The 19,742-nt window shown below is 40.8% G+C and overlaps 1 non-coding gene across 1 annotated transcript; it reads left to right on the top strand.

Moving 5' to 3' along the window:
• Positions 1 to 16,775: 16,775 nt before the first annotated feature.
• Positions 16,776 to 16,967, top strand: LOC132762207 (U2 spliceosomal RNA). The gene has a single exon (XR_009630124.2). It is a non-coding gene; the product is annotated as a U2 spliceosomal RNA (small nuclear RNA).
• Positions 16,968 to 19,742: the final 2,775 nt, after the last annotated feature.

Raw genomic sequence — 19,742 nt, 5'->3', positions numbered from 1 at the left:
AGGTGGTACAGCCACAAAATGGCCCCAGACAGACATGTTCCTTTCCTCACACCAATCATAAACACATCCTTGCTCCCTCTTTTCCAGCTACACGAGCTGCCCTCCATTTCGCTGGTGGGCATGCGCACACGGCTAGTTCCCTCGCGCCCGCGTTTCAAATGCAAGCGCGCGCTCTATCTATGGCAAATTCCGTTGGTCTCTCTTTCTCGGGGGCGGGGGGCGCGCGCACACACACAGACACCCTATATACCAAGCATGGGCAAACTTGGGCCCTCTCTCCAGGTGTTTTGGACTTCAACTCCCACAATTCCTAACAGCTGGTAGGCTCTTAGGAATTATGAAAGTTAAACTCCAAAACATCTGGAAGGCCCAAGTTTGCCCATGTCTGCTATAAACATTTCATTTTCAATGGCTTTCAAGCTCCAAGCTTTGCACATAAAGAGTGGACTAAGCAACAACACACACAGTAGAATGAATGCAGTTCGACACCCCTTTGACTGTCATGGCTTGAAGGCTATGTAATTCTGGGAGTTGTACTTTGACAAGGCCTCCGAACGCTGAGCTCAGGATTAGTCTACTACTACTGTGTTACTGTATTTTTGTGTAGTGATGTTTTTAAAAATTTTAATATGTAATTGTTTAATTTGCTTATATATGTATGTATATGTGACAAAGGCATCGAATTGTGCCTTCCTCTGTAAGCCGCCCTGAGTCCCGTCCCCCCCCCCCCCCCGGGGTGAGAAGGGCGGGGTAAAAGTGACGGAAATAAATATAAATAAATAAATGTAGCCTTCTCTGACCTGGTGCCTCACTAAACTACAACTCCACAGGATTCCATAACCTTCAGCCATAACAGTCAAACTGCATTCATTCTACCGTGTGTGTTGTTGCTTAGTCCACTCTTTATGTACAAAGCTTGGAGCTTAAAGGCCATAGAAAATGAAATGTTTATTATAACAGACATGGACAAACTTGGGCCTTCCAGATGTTTTGCATTCCTTCTATACACATGTTTTGCATTCCTTCTACACAGACCCTTTCCACACAGCTGAATAAAATCCCACATTATCTGAAATGGAATACATGTCAGTGTGGACGTAGATAACCCAGTTCAAAGCAGATATTGTGGGATTTTCTGCCCTGATATTCTGGGTTATATGACTATGTGGAAGGGACCACAGTGTAGATGGAGATGGACCTTATAGTCCCTTCCACACAGCCCCACATCCCAGAATATCAAAGCAGAAAATCCCACAAAGTCTGCTTTGAACGGGGTTGTCCGAGTCCACACTCAGATGTGGGATTTTCTGCCTTGAAATTTTTGAATATAGGGATATGTGGAAGGACCCACATGTTTTTATGCAGCACATTTGTTTACTTGCAGATTCAAGCTCCTTCCAGCTCTCGCTATTCTTCCTGCAGAGATTCCTCTCATGTGCCTAGCTAGTATAACCTGAAAGGTACCTATCTATCTTTAAGCGACTGGCTCCAGGGGAAAAAAATGTACATTCTGTGGTGAATGTAAGTGTGAGGGGAAAGTGTAAGGATGGCATATGTGAGCCACCACTTGATCACTGTCACATGCTGTTATTCCCCTCACCATTCTCCCCTAAATTAACCCCCCCCCCCCCAGATCAACAGGTATCTTTTGTCATGCCTCCCCACACTTTGTCAAACACCTGAGGGCTGTTCTCTTTCAGTGTTGCAACACCAATATAATATCTCACATATCTTCCTCTGACGCTCTTCCTTATAATTACCCACTTCACCATTAACATTTTCGGGGGAAGGTTTTCCCTCAGTGCCTTTCGATTCTCTATTACCCCATTCCTCGTGGGATTTTTTCCTTTCACACACTCAGGGTCCTTTCACACATCCCTATATCCCAGAATATCAAGGCAGAAAATCCCACAGTATCTGAGTGTGGACTCAGGGCCCTTCCACACAGCCTTATATCCCAGAATATCAAGGCAGAAAATCCCACAGTATCTGAGTGTGGACTCAGGGCCCTTCCACACAGCTCTATATCCCAGAATATCAAGGCAGAAAATCCTACAATATCTGCTTTGAACTGGGTTATCTGAGGGCCCTTCCACACAGCCCTATATCCCATAATATCAAGGCAGAAAATTCCACATTATCTGAGTGTGGACTCATGGCCCTTCCACACAGCCTTATATCCCAGAATATCAGGTCAGGAAATCCCACAGTATCTGAGTGTGGACTCAGGGCCCTTCCACACAGCCTTATATCCCAGAATATCAAGGCAGAAAATCCCACATTATCTGAGTGTGGACTCAGATAACTCGGTTCAAAGCAGATATTGAGGGATTTTCTGACTTGATATACTGGGATATAGGGCTGTATGGAAGGGTCCTATGTTTCTCCCTCACTAGGGTCAAACGGACCCCAATTCCTTCTCCTGACTGGTTTTGAAACCCAATTCCATACAATTATCCTCCCCAACTTATTTATTTTAGGCCTTCTGGGCTGTGTGGAAGGGCACTGAGTCCACACTCACATAATGTGGGATTTCCTGTCTTGATATTCTGGGATATAGGGCTGTGTGGAAGGGCCCTCAAACAATAGCATGACCTCTGACTTTCCTAAACGTCATTCTTCCTGTGCTTTAATAATTGCATCTCCTTTTCACACCATGATATTGAATCTATTCCTTTTCCTCTGCCCTCTCCTCCCCATTCCTCAAAGCATTAACATTAACACTTGGATTAAGACAGTGTATTCCCCTTCTGAATACATAATCCGAATCGGTTTTGCTCTTGCAGGAGGGGAGTGCAGAAAGAGCACAAGCAAGAGCGCCCTCCCACAGGGTTTTCCCGCGTTTTTTTCATCTCAGAAGAAAGACATGGCTTTTGAGGCGGTGCTTTGCTATATGGCACAGACATCCTATATATCAAGCATGGGCAAACTTGGACCTTCCATGTGTTTTGGACTCCAACTCCCACCATTCCTAACAGCCTCAGGCCCCTTCCTTTTTCCCCCTCAGCCGCTTTCTCCCACTGAGGCGAACTAACACTGAGGCCTTCTTATACGGAGGCCTACTAACACACTGAGGCTCTTCTCCCGCTTAAGCGGCTGAGGGTGGGAAAGGAAAGGACTTGAGGCTGTTAGGAATGGTGGGAGTTGGAGTCCAAAACACCTGTAGGGCCCAAGTTTGCCCATGTCTATAGCTATCTATCTACCTAACCTGGCATTAACACAAACACACACTTTCCCGCGCTTTCTGAAGCCCCTTTCTTTCAGCTCCACAGACTTCTCTGAGGAGAAAAACCTCCTCTCTTTCAAGCAGAGTTATGACTCTTCATCGTCCATCCACACCAACATGGCGCACGCATTGTCTCCCTCAGTCACTCCCTCCCTCCCTATGTGTTCAGTTTTAAGCGGGGAGAAGGAGCAGGTTGAGAGCCTTCCTTCCTTCCTTCCCCCATTCCTTCCTTCCTCGCCTGCCCATGCCTCGCAGTTTGGGCTCCTTCCTTTGTCTGGCATTCCCCCCCTCCTTGTCCTTCCCATACAGAATAAAGTCAGTCTGCATTTAATGGTTATGGCGGATGTGAGGAGGATTTGGCAAATGAAGAGGCCCTTTTGCTCTCAAATATTGCTCCTGACGTCGTGTGAGTCTACCAACCCACCGCGACCCCATATTCTTCTCCCGGTGTCTGACTCGAATGACAAACGAGCTGATTTTTTCAGGACATCGCTGGGAAATGTAGTGGGGTGATAATAGAGATTTCTCTTTCATTTTTTACGCTTGACTTGGTTATTGTTGCCTTTCTTTTCCCGTGATTCCTCCTAAGGATTAGCCCTGACTTCCCCACTATTGGCGGTCAAAGTGGCCCAAACTCTGGGTGACAATTGATGGGGATCAAGGGATTGCCCATTCTGCGCCTGGAAGGGCTGATTTGCGCCAGAGAAACTCATCAAGTGCAGGCCAAAGAATGGGGAGGAGGAGAAAAGAGAGGGGAGGAGGAGTGCGGGCCGGGGGGGCGGGGGCGGGGGGGCAGCAATGTATTCATTGAGCCCAGCTCTCTGAAATGCCTTCGAAGTTTCCCTCATGAAAAGTAACGCTTGCAGCAATCAACGGCTTTTTGACGGATTACAAACCTGGGGGGACTGGGGGGGGGGGGGGCTTGAAGATATAGTACTTTATTTTAAAGGCGCCCCCACTCCTCCCCATGGAGGCATCTCCCTCGCTAAAGTGTTGGGGAATCCGAGCTCGAAAATAACCTCCAGTTAGGGTAATTCCACCAAAATATAGCAGAGTGCCACAAGAATGTATTTCTTTTTTACTTTATTTCATCATGCTAGAGAAAAAAAACCCCACTTAAAATCCGGTTTCTGCCTCCTGCAGAATTCTGGGGCTTGTAGTGTGATGAAGTCTAAGTGGTTCTCAACCTTCCTAATTCCGCAACCCCTTAATACAGTTCCTTATGTTGTGGTGACCCCCCCCCCCCACCATAACATTATTTTCATTGCTACTTCATAACTGTAATTTTGCTACTGTTATGAATCGTAATGTCAATATCTGATATGCAGTATATGTTTTCATTCACTGGACCAAATTTGGCACAAATACCCGATATGCCCAAATTTGCCCAAATTTGAATCCTGGTGAGGTTGAGGGGGGTTGATTTTGTCCTTTGGGAGTTGGAGTTGCTGGGATTTATAGTTAACCTACAATCAAAGAGCATCCTGAACTCCACCAACAATGAAATTGAACCAAACTTGGCACACAGAACTTGCATGACCAAGAGAAAACACTGGAAGGGTTTGGTGGGCATTGACCTTGAGTTTTGGAGTTGTAGTTTGGGCATATTGAGTATTCGTGCCAAGTGTGGTCCAGATCTATCATTGTTTGAGTCCATAGTGCTTTCTGGATGTTGATCCAGAGAACATTGTGTACTCAAACAATGGTGGATCAGGACTAAACTTGGCACGAATACTCAATATGCCCAAATGTGAACACTGGTTGAGTTTGGGGAAAATAGACTTGACACTTTGGATTGCTGGGATTTATAATTCATCTAAAAACAAAGAGCATTCTGAACTCCACCAACAACAATTTGGCACACAGAACTCCCATGACCAACAAATAATACTGTGTTTTCTGATAGTCTTTGACGACCCCTCTGACACCCCCTCACGTGACCCCCCCCCCCAGGGGTTCCAACCCCCAGGTTGAGAAACTCAGCTTTCTCACAACCTCTGAGGATGCTTGCCGTACATGCAGGCGAAACATCAGGAGAGAATGCTTCTAGAACATGGCCATATAGCCCGAAAAACCTACAACAACCGAACTTGGCTTTAATAAATCTTTTGAACCCAAAGCTTGACTCTGCAATCCTCAGCCATCCTAATGATCAGAAGGCTATCCCTGCTCACCACACCTAAGTTTCTGCTGCTTATGGAGTTTACTCCTGGTTTCTGCTATATTTTGGTGGAATTACCCCAACTGAGGGTTATTTTTTGAGCCTTACAGCCAGGCCCGTAGCCAGGATTTCGTTTCGGGGGGGGGGGCTGAATTTTTTTTAGGGGGGGTTGGGGGGGCTGAGTTTCGGGGGGGGCTGAGTCTGAGTGAAAGAGGGTCTACCCTAGAAAACCTTTTGTATCATTACCCCAATACCCCCATGCACATGGGATATATTGAGTATGGTGATCAGATCATGATATGAATAAACATAACAGTTTAAATAATGCACCAGTAAGGCCTTTTCGCGAACCACCATGAGAATTTCGGGGGGGGGGGGGCTGAAGCCCCCCGAGCCCCCCCCCCCCCCCCGCTACATGCCTGCTTACAGCTTAGATTCCCCAACACAAAGTAAAACGGAGGAAGGCTTAGACAGCAAAACGCAAAGCTCTGAGGGTTTTGATGTGTGAAGAAGTAATGAAAGGTGTATTAATTTATTAACATGGCCAAAACAATGAAGGAAGGCGAGGGGGAGGTGAAAGAACAGCCCGAGGGATCATTAACTCCGTCCTACTCCAGGCACCCACCCAAAAGATGGCATTTACATCAAAATAGTAAGACGAAACGGAGAGAGGGGGCGAAGGGGGGATCTGGGCAGAGAATGAAGTGCTGGACAAAGTTCATTAAAGTTGGGAATGATGGGGAGTGAGTGGGGGAGAAAGCTGACTTGATCCCCAGTAAGAGCGCAGTTTCACTCAAAGACATTGATCCGCCCTTAATAGAAAGAAAGAAAGTCCCCTCTTCAATGACATCTATTCCCCTGAGTGAGGTGAGGCGCCCATCCAGACCTGGTCCTCCCTTAACTTCTGTGGAACCTTTGGTCTGGAGCTCACCTTATAAAACACAATAAGGAGGAGGAGATGAGACAATAAATTCGCCTTCCTTTCCCACCCCCAGCACACTAGATATAGCTTCCCTCACATCATGGATCTACTTTCTTTAACTTGTATGGATGAGAGACTCCCTCCTGGGCACACACAAGACTGGCCGACTTGGAAGGCGCTGAACAGACTCAGCTCTGGCACCACAAGATGCAGAGCTAACCTTAAGAAATGGAGCTACACAGTGGAGTCCAAGACATGCCAGTGTGGAGAAGAGCAAACCACAGACCACTTACTACAATACAGTCTGAGCCCTGCCACATGCACAATGGAGGACCTTCTCACAGCGACACCAGAGGCACTCCAAGTGGCCAGCTTCTGGTCAAAGGACATTTAGTACAATCATGAGCTTTTAACTTTGTTTGTGGTTTTTGTATGCATGGTGGCCGTACCCTCAATTCGCTCCTGACACGATAAATAAATAAATATTAATACCAAGTCAAGAAAGTTTATGGCATGCTGTATAGTATCGGTTAGGCCTGTTTTGAATAGCAACTCTTACAGTGACACCAGAGGCACTCCCAAGTGGTCAGCTTCTGGTCAAAGGACATTTAGTATAATGCCAAGCTTTTAACTTTGTGGGTTTTGTATGCATGGTGGCCGTACCCTCAATTCGCTCCTGACCCGAAAAATAAATATTAATATTAATATCAAGCCAAGACAGTTTATGGCATGCTGTATAGTAATGCTTAGGCCTACTTTGAATAGCAACTTTTGCAGTGACACTCCCAAGTGTCCAGCTTCTGGTCAAAGGACATTTAGTATAATGCAAAGTTTTTAACTTTTTGGATTTTTTAATACATTATAACTGTATACAATAAAGAAATAAACTTGTACGGAGGTTGAAGAGCAAAGTGGCTTTGCTTGAGGGGAAACTCCACAAAGGACTTGAGCAAGAAATGAGGAGAGAAGCAAGGCAGGAATCTGACTTTTTCGGCTCCACTGAACTGGCGCTTTAAAAAGAGACTTTCCCGGCCTGTCTCTTCCCTCCCTCCTTCTCCCCCCAAACTTCTTTTCACCAGTTCCCTGACAGCTACCAAGCAAAGAAATGGCTGGGAGTTCAGAGAAAGAAAAGTCCCTGGAACTTTGTGACACAGAAGATATGTTGTAATTATTCCATGCAGATCACAGTAATCAAAGTTGTCAGAGAAAGGGCCGGATTTTCCCCCTCTCCCCCCTTCCCGCACACACCATGCAGCCCACCACCAGCACCCCCTGCTATTTATTCTCCTTCCCACTCTCCCGTCAAGTTTAGCCGTTTTCTCCCTCCTCCTCCTCCTCCTCCATCATTATAGCCCTTGTTCTTACGATTTCCCCAGACTCTTCTTCCCCCACCTCTTTACTTTTAGAAATATGCCATCCATAGATACATTCCAGGAAGCCTGAAGATACAGGGGAATAGATCCAGTACTAAGACTACAGAGTAAAGCAGCGCGACTCAGCACACACAAAAATGCAGCTCTTGTTTTAAAATGACTTTAACATAAATAAATGGAAACTAGGGCAAAGGGATCTTCTGGATCTCCTATTTTGTTAACCCACCCCCCAGCTCAGGAATGATTAACTTTTTCCCCCCAGCTTCGCCTTGTCAATGTTATCATGGCTTTGATGGGAGGATCTTCAAGGTGGCACATTTCTGAACTTAACCTCTTTTCTAGCCAACTCTCTACCTCCTTGTTAATGCCCGGCTCTGAACTTCTGAAGAGTATTTTTGTGTGAGTCAGGGTTCATTCACTCGGGCTCTTTTGTAGGACTTTCTTCCTTTCAGCCTTCAGTGTGTTACACCAATTAAAGGACGACGTGCTGTAAATGTAATGGGCCGAGGAGTGATTGTTTTTGACAAGCAACAAAACACATAGATCCACCCCTTAGATTAGGCCGTTGAAGGGGAGGTTCAGGCCGGTCAGTTTACTGAATAGTTCATGAACTGTAATTCTGAGGGCTCGTGTGAAAGAAAATGTCTTTCTCTCCCCCGCCCCCCAAACTCTCCTCCTTCCCTGTTCTCTCTCACTTTCCCTCCCTTTCTCTCAAAAGGAGGGAAACAGACAACATCCATAGAAAAAAAGGGACTTGCATGCAAGGTATAGAAGAAAGAAATGGAAGTATGAATGACTCTAGCTTCTCCTGTTGGATGAAAACCTGACAGAAAAATGCTTTGATGCCAAACAATAATAAATAATAATAAAAATTTGTAGACCGCCCTATCTCCCAAGGGACTCAGGATGGTTTCCAGCATATATGGCAAACATTCATTGCCAACGAGGAAAAACATAAACATATTACAGCAAAGCAGAACACACCAAACAATGTAAGCAGCCTAACTTTAAACTGAATAACAGACAAAATTAGCCAAAGATAAAACTTAAATAACCCATACAAACATAATCGCATAGTATAAATTTATCACAGGATAAAACATCTAAAACTAGTAACTAAAACCTTATAGAGAGATGGGGTGATTTTCAACAACCAACAGGCTGAAATCAAGTTTGCTTCATGGAGTTTCCCCCAAAATCTCTTTGCGGTATAATATAAATATACTGTATACCTGGAAGTCTCATTTGTTGTGCATGGTCCCATATGTTAGGTAAAAGTCCAGTTGTGTTTTTTGGCTTGTACATTTCTCCAGAACCTGATTTGTGGCCATTTCTACTTAAAGAGCCCTCTACAGCAGGCATTGGCAAACTTCGGCCCTCCAAGTGTTTTGGATTCCAACTCCCACAATCCCTAACAGTCGGCTGTTAGGAATTGTGGGAGTTAGAGTCCAAAACACCCGGAGGGCTGAAGTTTGCCCTTGCCTGCTCTATAGTCAGTTGGGCCTTCTAAAATGCTAAGAAAACTTCTGTAGAGAATTTGCATTATTCCAATTTTGTTTCTCAGTAGGCAGTGTTTTTAACAGTATACTTTATTTCGTCCAACCTAGGAATCCTTTTTAAATGCAAATAAAATGCTTCATGGTTGTAAATTTTATATATATATATATATATATATATATATATATATATTACTCCAAATGTCTGCATTATGACTGGCTTCTTTGTGTAATGTAACTTTCTTTTTGCAGCCTATGAAAATCCCTTTACATAACCATGAAAAGAAAGTTGCCTGCTTCTGCTCCATGTGTCCAGTAAAGGCATCCATCATATTCTTAGTTTCTTATTTATGCTATGAGATTTGATGAAACAAATGAAGATGGATAAAACAAGATTATTAGTAGACAAACCAAAAACAAAGGTCAGAAAGTAATATTTATTACGTAAGTAGTGAAAAGCTCCAGGACTAGGTAAGTATGCAGCATTGACAAAACATTTCAATAACTTTCATCACCAACTCTGATTGACTCCTATTCTCAAGCATTAGGAAAGGAGTGATTGGCCAATGAATCCACCCTCAACCCATCCACCCTCTTCCTTATCCTGAGCAATAATGCAAGGACACAGAGATGTAAGGACACATTATATGAAAACATTAATATGGTGTAGGTGACTCTGTCATGGTAAAGATGATGTACTATCCTATAAGAAGGGCTGTAAGAAAGTAATTTACAACTAAACATGTAGATAGATTAAATATATGTGAGGGAAATAATAGTTGGTTTCCAACACAGAGTATAAGATTCAGGATAAAGTAAAGCCTCTAACTACAGTATAAAACCCACCCTAGAAGATTGTAATTTAAGCATCTTTTTAACATGGACTTTATGCCAAAAGGTAAGCCTGCAAGGTGCCAAATGGTCCTATTTTTGTTGAAACAGGATAGCACCATGACCACTCTGAAAAATTTTATTATTTAGATGTTGGTTGTGGCTTTTTATGGAAATCTTTGATGGTTCATTTTTATACTAGGAGCAAAGGATACATTGTGATGGCACCTTCACCGCCAAACAGAAGCCTAGCAGAAAAACCAGTCCATAGTTCACAAGAGAAGAATCAAAGTAGTTTATTGGGAATGACAATATGTTAACATTTTGAAGAACTATTGAAATAATCTACTTGGTAGTAAGGAACTGCTGAATATACTAGAATGTGATGATTTAATGGCCTAGGAATTGAAGCCTTTGTATTCTTGATTTATTACTGCCCAGTCTTTTCCCATTTGCAATGGCTGTGTCACACTATACCAGTTATTATTCATATACTCCACTTGACCACCAGGTCTGGCAGACTTCTCCCATTTAGTTGGTAAAAATATATTGTCTCTAATCATTTGATATAGAATATAAGACACTAGAAAAATCCATCCCTATATATTACATTTGCCTCAGTTTTGCATATATCCACTTCTTCAGAGATATAGTTCAGATATATAAATATCCTGGAGAAGCCCAACAAGGTTTCAGATTATTTGTCTGGATCAGCAATTGCAAGAACAAGCAACAAGCATATTCTACAGGACCTAGGACAGCGTAAAGGAATTCATACATTGCTGCAGCAAGGGCTAGAATTCATATCAGTACCTGTTCAATCCCAGCTAGGTATCTCCAGGAGTTATTTCACACAGTTACAACAGTGTGATACCAATTCAAATGCCTTGACTCACAAAGAATCCTGGTGTTTGTAGTCTGGAGAGGGGCTCAGAATTTTGTTACCTGAGATCTTTAGCTCATTTTGCCAAGCACTTCAGTTCTATAGTGGAGCATTTATCTCACAGATAATTCTACATACCTCACCAAACTACAAATCCCTAGATTCTGTGCGATGATGCCATGGAATCAAACAGGAATCAAAGTTTACTGTAGATATACCTGTGAGGAATTGGCTGGGTTTTTTTTAAAGTTCCTTAATCTGCACTAGAAATATTTTTTAAAATTTGACAAACTCACCAGTCCATTAATCACAAAAGCAGCTGAAGAGGTGAATATATAGACATTGACACCGCCTGATGGACAATACAGAAATCAAATATATTGCATCATTGGAAGAATAGATAATTTGATATTTAAAATGAAATGCGAGAAAAATTATCTGTTAAAAGGCTTTGTTTCTCATAAGTGGTACATACAGTATTAAATCAGTAATATTATATAACTTTATTTCCCACTAACTTAGCATTGAAAGTGATTAACTTTGTTGCTTCTCCCTACAAAATTGACTAGAGAGGTGGAATAACTCACATACTTCTCACCAGCTTATATTATTTGAAACCTGATTTGAACTTTTAAGAAAATCCATTCCTAGATCTTATAAATGTAAATTAACTTTATTTTGAGAAAACAGCAAGAATATCTGAAAGGCTTAATGTATCCTATCTCTTCTCCTTGAATTTTAGATTCTGAAATATGTCAGGCAATAGCTTCAACACGAAACATTCAAATAGAGCATGTTTAGTCAAGAATAGGAAGTTTGCATATATACATACAATATAATGTGTTGATTTACATGGTGTGTTTGTGTAAAGAATTTTAGCTTCCTTGGATTTGGTTAGAACAGGTTTGGGCAACTGTGCCTTTCTTCATCTAATTTACATTAGCTCTAACCAGCATAGGCAATTGGGAAGGATTATAGGACAACAGTGTGTTGTACATGTTTACCCTGCATTAAGCCTTTCTGATTCAGTGGGATTAGTATGCATAGCAATAAAGTCTTAGTGTAAGGGAAATACATGAAATAAAAGTATTGTTGATTGTCTTACTTTTCTTACAGAAAGAAAAAATAACTTAACTTTCTGTACCATTTTGTACAAAATGAATATGTATGATTATCCAGATATTCATTTTGAGAATGATCTCCTTCTTTGTGTACTTAAAGCTCTCACTAGATAGATGCAGTGAATATAGGATTACTGCTACAATTCTTAGAAGGCAAACATGCAATTCTGGAGTATCTGTTTTCAGTATTACACTCACTGCAAAGTGACACCCTCCTTCCCCACCCCCCTTCTCCCTGGATGAAAAGTTGCTTGGATACAAGAGGCCTGTACAGATATTGATTCAGTGAATCCTTTATTTACTATATTTCAAAAAGAGAGATCAGATTCTTAAGTGCACGCATTCCTTTAGAAGAGATACACTGTTTAACAGGCAAAGGGGTAAAAAATGACTTCCTGGAGAATATAAGATAATTCACAGAAGCATTGTAAAAGCTCCATGCACTTCTCACAGCTGAAAGACTCTCTTTACCCATCAATTCAAAAGCAACTCTAGAGAATTATAATTCCACCTGTTAGTCCAATGAAAATATACTCATTGAATCGCAGAATTTATGTGAGGATTGACTTACCATTCAACAACAAATTTAATGAATATATACCAGTTTGGATTAGATATTGAATTTTAGTCCTTGATATCCTAGTCACAAGTCACTTGAAAGAGTGAAGAGGAAAACAATATATGTTGTTTAAAAATACAGATAAATGTAAATAAAACAGCCACAATATTCATAAAGGCCATTCTTGAAAGTAGGCATACTATGGCCATTTAAGTACTCCTGCCTTACAAGTGTGTAGACATTTATATTGTAGGTGCCTCTTTAGCCAGACAGCAGAAAGTGGAGCATGAAGCAAACCACCAGGATTCACTGTGCTATCAACATCCGGAGTTCTCTAAGTCCAAGAACAGCAAGAGCAGCATTGGCTGGTTTCCCCCTTCAGATTCCAGGTTCAATAAAGATTACATCATGGAGAAACTATGCCATGTAGCCTGAGAATCAAAGCCATTACAATTGGTGGCTGTTTAACTGTAATGTCACTGAAACACATACTTCCAGCCCCTGTCCTGCCCCCTTCCCTCTTCTTGCTAGTTCACCACACTCAGCCCCTCTACTTTTCATATCATTAAGGGCAGCTTTATTGGGGAGAAGAAAATCTGATCAAAACTGTCGACCGCCAACTGCCGATTTTCAATGGATTCAATAAAGGCCACCTTAACGATTTCCCTAATTAATGGATGACATCTTTGGCTAGAGGAGAGGCGATGTATTCTACTCTGCCTTAGTCTTTGTTAGCCTTCTAATTAACTTTCGTAGGTCACCCAGGTCTCCCAAACCTAAAAGTGAAGAGGGCCATTGTGTTAGGAGCAGTAAACTTACTTTTTTCTGCCTGGGTACTTAAAAGTGTGGGGGGGATGATTACAGGCAGGGAGAAATAACTCCATTTAAAGTCTTTGTGAGTACAGAGAATACATAGGTCCCTGCCTTAGAAAATAATTGAAACACCTTTTTATACCAATATTTCCATGCATAATACAACAAATTAGCAAAGTCCCTCTAAATCCAAATGCATTTTCCAATTACTCTGAGAGAATGTGAACTTAGTCAATGAAAGAGTTTCAGTTTACCAAACCCATTGCCACAGCATGAGCTATAAAGTATATAACAGTGATACTGTCTGAATGTTAAATATGCACACAACATACCCACTCTACACAGTGCAGATAGAAATCAATGTCTCTAAAAGATCATAGTGAAATTGGATCATAAGTGGAATCAGCCCTCTTTCTTTTGACAGAATCTCAGCTGATCTGGCTTCTGAACTGGAAGCAGAGACAGCAAATCCACTTCTTTCAAATTCAGGATCCAACTAAAATGAAAGAATCATAGAATCAAAGAGTTGGAAGAGACCTCATGGGCCATCCAGTCCAACCCCCTGCCAAGAAGCAGGAATATTGCAAGGATTGAAAGCTATGAGACACTTCTTCACAAGAAATGTTTTTATTATATTCTATATACATTTCAAAGTCACACCATGTTATTAAATCAATGAGATAACTAAATTTGTTTGAAATAGTTGTAACATGAACTCAACATCAAATACATAACAGTTGAACAAATTAAACTAAAATATTATCAAAAGTCTTATAGTGTCAACAATGGTGATTATGTTTAACTATAAACTAACAACTGGTGAAATCAGAGGCATATTCTGGTACAAAGATTTAATGTGGGGCTGGGCTTATGACAGTAGGCTAAACTGCTGTGCTGCAGAAAAAAAAATCCTGCCAATTGGAAGGATAGTAGTTTGAGCTCAAGCGGGATGAGCACCTGCCATTAGTCCCAGCTCACCTGTCCACCTAGCAGTTCAAAAGCAGAAATGCAAGTAGATAAAACAGGTACCACTTTTATCGGGGAAGTAATAAAGGTGCACTTAAAATTTATTATTTATTTATTTACTTTACTTATATACTGCTCTTCTCAGCCCTCAGGTGACTCAAAGCGGTTAAAAGGACTGATGGAGGGAAGTCCCACCCCACATTGCCAGAATCGAGCACAGCCTCCAAGATGCCAGGTCCCCATTGGGATGAGAAAGGCAGAGTATAAATACTGCAAATAAATAAATAAATAAATAAATAAAAATGAGAGATATAACCAACTGGCCTTGAGGTGGTCATTCTCTCATTTTACCTTTTCACACTATCTCATCCTCATAACAATTTTGGCATACATTTGTATGCCAGATCGGGGTTCTTGGAAGGAGAGTGGGGAAAGAACAAGATGATGATGGAATATGAAGCTTTGCTGATCTATTCATTCAAACATTTTTGTACCATCTTTCTTTCAGCATGACTTTCAGATTACGCTCTCATCATTTACAGTTATCACTGAGGTTAAATATAGGTAATAAAATTAAACAACATCAAGGTGAACTATCATTCATTATTTCTCTCCCCCCCCCCACCCCACACATACCCATTTTTAAAAAAATCAATAACCTAATTCACTATCAGCAATATACATCCAAAGAGAGAAAAGACCAAAAAAGAAAAAGAAAAGGAAAGAAAAAAAGAGAAAAGTTGGTTAGGGGAGACATATAACTCAGTACGGCTCTGAGCCCTCAATCCTAACTCTAATGAGAAGAAAAAAAGGGAAAAAAATATTATTCTAACATTACAGATCTAACTAAATAATTCTACTAATTACTAATAGTCATAAAGACAGATTATCATATTGTTATAAACAATAAACAAAAAGTCCATAAACAATTTCCAACCTTTTATAAAATGTTGAATTTATTCATAATTTAGAACCCACGTTATTTTGGAAATTTGGATGAAAGCAGCAAGTTTTAGCCAGCCATTCTTTAATATGTGCTATTGTCATATGTTAAAGAGATAATCCATTTTTATTATCCTAATCTTTATCCATAATGCCAACATTTCTGGAAACATCCCAAAATTTCCCTTAAACTTTTTTTGAATTAACATATAAATCTTAGACTAGCAATGTCTCACCTTCTTACATGTCCACTGCACATGAAAAAAGAGGGGCCCCCCCTTTCCCCTTATCTTGACAACCCTAACATTGGTTTGAAACATTTTGGAACATCTTCAACAGCTTATTTGAGATTAGATATCATCTGTACTTCGTCTTATACAAGGTTTATTTTAAATTACTGCACAAGGTACATTTTCTCTCTTTAGACTATATTTTTCCATGCTCTGATATGAACATTATTCCCAACATTTTGCCCTCACCTTGTCATGTACAGGTTCATCTTTGGTCTAATTTCAACAGCCATTTAAACATTAAATTACATAATCATCTATATATAACCCTAAATAAAACTCATTTTCTCCAACATCAATGGCTGCATTTCTCTTATGCTGATGAAATCTATCCTTAAGTTGTATATAAGCAAACCAGTTGAGAGCTTTGCCTTCCTTAAAAAGCATCTGTCTTAATTTAAACTTTAGCTGTCATGTTCAAAGTACAAAAGATCTTCATAGAGCAACATTCTCAAATTTTAACCCATTATTTCCTTAAAATGGCTTCCTTGGGTGAGGGGGCTGATATATATCATTCTTGAAATCATCAATGTTTTGAAATGTATATTATACATTTTGCAATAGAAATGATCAGGTCCAGCAAGCAGCATACAGAAAATCAGATAGGATAATCTATCAAATCATTGCTGTTTGATTGCTACTGTGTTACTTGAAGTAATGGGCTATGGAACAGTAGCAGACAGCAAGTCATTTGTTTCCAGTTTGCAGAGAATATCCAGACAACTATGCAAACATGGACAAAGATGAAGTACTTTGGCCCAAATAACGAGAAAACAGGAAAGCTTGGAGAAGGCAATGATGCTGGGGAAAATTGAAGGAAAAAGGAAGAGGGCAAGATGGATAGATGGTATAATTGAAATGACTGGTTTGACTTTGAAGGAGCTGAGGGCAGTCACAGCCAACAGAAAGCTCTGGTGTGGGCTGGCCCATGAGGTCAGAAAGAGTTGGAAGCAATTGAACAAATAAACAACAACAAATGCAAACATGATGATAATATGTCACAAATATTGTTCTGGGCCCTGGTATTGGGGGTGGGGGGTCAATCAAATAGTTGCAGAACACTACACCAAACCACCACTTTGAATGTCAAAGAAAGGTGGTTTTGAAGTCAACATTCTATTTTATTATTATCAGTAGACCATTCATGGATCACAGTGACTTGATCTAAACTAATCAAAACTAGACTACAGGCATTGCTTCTCGACCTTTTGGCTAAGGTCAAGTGTAGTATCTGTTCTTATCAGTTCGATATCTGATACATCCTCTATTTGAGGACTATATTTTAAATGGATTTTTTTGGCCAGGTAGATGGAATAGGGGCTTGCTCCATCCACTCCATGCATCAACCTGGTATTGCAGTGCCTCCAGGAATGGTGCATCAAAAGAAAAAAAACTAGACGACAGGAACACCTGGACTGTAGAAATAATTCAATCCGACACTGCTGTACTCTCAAGGCTCACTGTTATGGAACAATGGGAGCTGTAGTTTGGTGATGTACCAGCACTATTTGGCAAAAAAGACTAAAGACCTTGTAAACTGTGCTGCCATTCTTCTTTGCCTCCTTTTGCCCCAAGGCCATGATCTCAATAATTACCTGGAAAAGTGAAAAGTAGTAAATGGGTCAGATCCCAGATAGAGAATCTTTTTCGGTCATGAATCCTCATATCCTCAGATTCCTGGATGCTGAGCTCTGAGATCCACACATATCATTGGTAGGACTCCTCGTAGTAGAAAGAATACTTTCCCAGAAGATCATATACTGAGGTAAATTAATTTTGGGGCTTCTTGTTTGCAGTTCCCATTATCCTTAACCAGGAAGCTCTGAGTGCTGATGAGAGCTACTGTCCTAAAACATCTGAAGAAAGCTATGGTCAGATATCATCAGTAGACTCATATAATGCAACTTAAGTCCTCATCATGCTTGAGCATAGAATGAAACTGCAGCTGTTCTGTGTACTATCCAGTAATTAAAGCTCCTTGCCTTTATTATCAAAAATTCTCTAGGCAAAAGTAGAGTAGGAAATGCAACATTTCTGAAAAGTCACTGCACAAGGGTGACTTTATTTAAATTTTAAATGCAGGGTAGAGTACATATGCATGTACATTATAAACAGCCTTAAACAACACAGTAGAATCAAACAAAAGTTAAAAGCTGCAGCTTACTAAATCACCATGCCAGGCTGTTGTCACTAGGACACAAAAGCATGGGTACATAATCAGGTTTTAGCTTGGCTCCAAAATGAGTTTCTAGTAATGATGAGTAATAATAGTCATCACAATAATATTTATTTATTTATTTCCTATATTTATACCCCACTCTTCTCCCCCCCCAAAGGGGGACTCAGGGTAGCCTAACAAAAGCATAATACAATGCTAGCATCATAAAAACAACCACAGTATAATCAAAATATTAAAAATTAAAACAACAATTAAAACAATTAATTAAGACACACGCATTAAAACTGAAATCCAATAAACCAGTCCGGGTCAATTCATCACCATAAGTTGTGTGATCTTCTTCCACTTGCTGCTCACTGATCAAACACTTGGTCCCATAACCAGGTCTTGATTTTCCTTCTAAAAGACAAGACGGAGGTGGCCAATCTGATATCTCTAGGGAGGCAGGGGGCCACTGCTGAGGCCTTTTTATTTGTGTGTTTAATTGTGCCTGGAAAACAAATTTGGATGGATCTTATGAATACTGGTGTTATTATGCATACCTGTATGGAGCTGGAATAAGAATGGTTTGGGCTCCTAGGAAATTGAAACATTTTTTCCAACACTGTTTAATTTTTTTCCCCTGCTTCTGTTCTCCACATTTATGCTTTTGCCATTTTGTTATTACCTCTCAACCTTTCCTAACTCTCTCAAGGCCATTGCATTCAAACCCGGCATTTGCCATTCTTGTCTTCCCATGATGTATCTCTCCCCAGTCTCTTGAACTCACTTCTGTCCCTCTCTGACACTCTCCAGTTTGGTTTCAGACACTTCATTCCAATGGAGATGCTCTCACTAAAATCACTAATGACCTTCTTTATGCAGGTCAGACAGCTCCTTCTCCAGGCTCTTTCCTCCTTGATCTTTCCTCCACCTTTGCAGCTAATGATAAGGTCTTTTCTAGGAGTGGCCTCAGATGGCTTAGTATTCTTTTTTTTAGACACCTTCAGCGATAGATTACGGTGGTTGGAAAATAATAATGATAATCATAATAGTGTCGGGACAGAGTCAATGATGTTAATCATTGTGCTGTAGCCTGCTCCCAAGGCCCCAATCAAGCACACGAGTAGGGAAGTGCCCTGTGACCCATAATTTCAGAAAGCAGTGGCTCCCAGGTTCATTTATTCATTTTTAGATGTAATTTGCTGTTTACTGTGTTTACTTTTCTTTCTCTACATTTTATGGAACTCTTTTTCTTTGTTGTGTTGCTGGATGCAGAACAGGAAAAGGGTATTTATTAGGCCTAGGAGGTTCCTATTACTTTGACTATTGGATCTGAGTTCCCAAATTTGAGTTTGTATACATATCTATGCATGTGCACACATGCAATAGAACTGGGTGCAGTTGTGTTTTTGTATCTTCCATAGTTTTGTTGCTGCTGTTTTAGAATCATACACTCATTGAGTAGGAAGACAGCACAAAGGGTATCCAGGCCAGTTCCATTCTGCCATGCAGGTGCACACAATCAAAGCCCTCCCAACAGATGACCATCAGGCTCTGTTTAAAAGCCTCAATAAAAGAAAACTCAATCACACTAATACGGGAATATGCAGCATATTCCCATATTGAACAGCTCTGTCAGGAAGTTCTTCATAATGTTTAGTTGGAATTTCTTTTCCATAGTTTGAACCCATTGCTCAACGTCCTAGGACATTATCACACAAAGCTTGTAAGCTATGTTGCAGGTTCCCTTATTTATCATTGCATGACATCATCGCAAACTCATCTTCAAGTGATGTTGAACCAGTTTAGAAAATGGGCAAAATTCATTTTAAGGCAGCTCAACACACATTCAGCAAGTCTTGCAAAGTGTTTTCAGGCATGCAGTAATCTGACGCAACTTCTGCAAAGACTTTGGAGTCAGTGATGCATGTTGGAGTCAGGGTGTTCCTTTTCTCCGTTGCTATTGCCCATTCCCTCTCTGATGCCACTGACATTTCC

Source organism: Anolis sagrei, chromosome 1 (genome assembly GCF_037176765.1).
Source record: "Anolis sagrei isolate rAnoSag1 chromosome 1, rAnoSag1.mat, whole genome shotgun sequence".
Classification (NCBI taxonomy): Eukaryota; Metazoa; Chordata; class Lepidosauria; order Squamata; family Dactyloidae; genus Anolis; species Anolis sagrei.
The sequence above is the reverse complement of the archived record's forward strand: the minus strand, read 5'-3'. Positions and strand labels throughout refer to the sequence as shown.